Source organism: Haplochromis burtoni, unplaced genomic scaffold (genome assembly GCF_018398535.1).
Source record: "Haplochromis burtoni strain Fernald_Lab_line unplaced genomic scaffold, NCSU_Asbu1 Contig_888, whole genome shotgun sequence".
In the NCBI taxonomy this organism is placed as follows: Eukaryota; Metazoa; Chordata; class Actinopteri; order Cichliformes; family Cichlidae; genus Haplochromis; species Haplochromis burtoni.
The window spans coordinates 108,330-110,581 of record NW_024583249.1 but is presented as its reverse complement, the minus strand read 5'-3'; the positions used below and the strand labels follow the sequence as shown (position 1 = coordinate 110,581).

Genomic DNA, 2,252 nt, shown 5'->3' with positions numbered 1-2,252 from the left:
AGTCCTTTTTCCAATGACCAGGAGCAAAGCATGCAAGACAGAGATTCTCTCTCCTGCAGTGCATGTGAGTGGAATGACCAGTGTTGCCACAGACCTGACAACTCTTCTTAAGAAAGGGCCCGCGGGTAAAACGCTGTGAAGGTGCAGATGCAGGGGCTGCAGTCTGCACATTCTGACATGCAATCACGCGATCCAAGAGGCTGATCAGAGCGCGCATGCCAGTCACGTCAAAAGCTTGGGTGTTAGTCGAACCAAGCTCGCAACCAACTGACTGCTGACTAGACTGAGTGGTCACAGGCCATGTTGGTGACTGTTGGAACTGAGGAGTAGGCGTAGGCACCGGACAAGAAGACACTGATGTCCCAGAAGGACAGGTTGTCGAAACATCAGCTAGAACAGGAGTGAAGCAAACTGCTGTGGGCGAAAGCTGATAAGCAAGGTTTGAGGCTGGTGCTGTAGGCTGAGACTGCAAGCCGACACTCTCCTGCACAGGCTGTGATGCCATCGCTTCTTGATGCACAAGAGAGCAGTTGTGGCTAACCTCTCTCCTCTGTGAGGTGTGGAAACTGCCCTGACTGCGTGCCCTGAGTTCACGCTGGAAGCTATCAATGCGTTCTTGAACCTCAGTGGTTGTCCACTCCTCAGCTGCTTTGATGCTGAGCCTGTTCAAGACGATGGGGTCAGGGCAATACTTGATGAACATCATCGAGACCTCACGCCCTGGATCCTCAACATTACGCCCCTGCCTACGCAAGCACTCGTCAGCAAAGTCAATAGCATTGTTTAGCCTTATCCAATATTCCATCACTCCCTCATGTTGTAATGGTTTGGTGTTATAGAAGTCAGCCATAGGCATAGAAGAGTAAGTCAATACACTAAAGTGCTGTTTCAGAATGTCAAATATCAATTCAGGAACCTGGACATGGTCAAGTGAGGGGTTGTGACGTAGGGTGACCCTCACTACATCCTTAGCCTTCCCCATCAACCTAGCCAATATGTCACGTGATCGCTGATCTGTTGGTGTGTTGCGTTTTACAAAGTACATTTCCATCATTTCGACCCATTCATGAATGGAAAATTTATCACTGCCATCACCCCTGAAAACTGGTGGCTCCTTGACGTCTGATTGCAAGACAAGTTTCACCCCAGACAAATTTAGCTCAGGGGGTCCCTGCTCAGCCTTAGAGCTTTCAGTAGGCATACTGGTCCCCTTATCACCTTGCAGCTGGGCTACAATGGACTGACCAATCTGATTGGCCAAATCTGAGATGAGTGTACTCAACTCAGCACTGCAGCTGTCTGCGGGGTCTGAATGTCACAGGGGGGAACCTGGAGACGAGTGGAACAAAACTTGGGAGCAAATGACACACCAACTTTAGGTGTCTGAACCCCATCCCCAAGAAACCACCCTCGCCCCAAACCAACATTAGAGGAAACCTCCCCATCAGGAACACCAGTTGCCTCTGAACCAGATGCTGGCTCCATAATGATGAATAAAGCACAATCGCAAGAAACAAAATTCCAAATAGTGCAACTGTACAAAAGCAAACACAGTATTCTTAACTAACACTTAATGTTATTCAGGATGAGAATTGAGCAGATTAAATGTCCAAGCTCATTCAAAAAGTCCCGCACAAGTTAGGAAAAGCAACCAACTTGGAACGAGGGCAATTGCGAAGAGCTCCCCACGGTGATCGAGATGACGTCGATGCTTGATGAATCCAAAGGGTCACGGCACCAATGTAACCCGTTCAAGTGTTACGCCTGCTGTTCTGCGTTGTGTTCTGGTGTTGAAGCAAGAGGCAGGAGACAGTGCTGAATCTTTGGCTCTTTACTGTACATCTGCAACACAGAAATACGTGTTCGATCCGTGTGTGTCACGTGACTGACAGTACACCTCTCCTCCGGCCATGCTGAAAGGAGCTGTCTTTGCAGCTTCATTAATGTACCAAATACAACAAATTGTTTTAAAACATTAACTTAAGCTCTCAAAAACAAAAAGCACAAAATAAACAATATGTCACTAAAAAACATCAAAACAACTTATAAGAACAATAAATGAAAGACTGCATCTCCAAAACATAAAAACATCTCCATACCTGCAACACAGAAATACGTGTTCGATCCGTGTGTGTCACGTGACTGACAGTACACCTCTCCTGACAAAGGAAAAAAAGGTGCATGCTGTTAGAAAAAAAGGGGAGACTGCCGCGAGTACGCTCTCAAGCCGCTAGCGATCAGGCTAGCTTAGC

The 2,252-nt window shown here is 47.4% G+C and overlaps 1 long non-coding RNA gene across 1 annotated transcript in view; it reads right to left on the bottom strand.

Moving 5' to 3' along the window:
* Positions 1–1,296: 1,296 nt before the first annotated feature.
* LOC121812851 overlaps positions 1,297–2,252 on the bottom strand; it is a 16,576-nt gene continuing 15,620 nt past the window's right edge. The window contains exons 2-3 of the long non-coding RNA XR_006053367.1: positions 2,100–2,154; positions 1,297–1,842 (exon numbers count right to left, since the gene is read on the bottom strand). This is a non-coding gene — a long non-coding RNA (uncharacterized LOC121812851). The remainder of the gene's footprint in view (positions 1,843–2,099; positions 2,155–2,252) is intronic.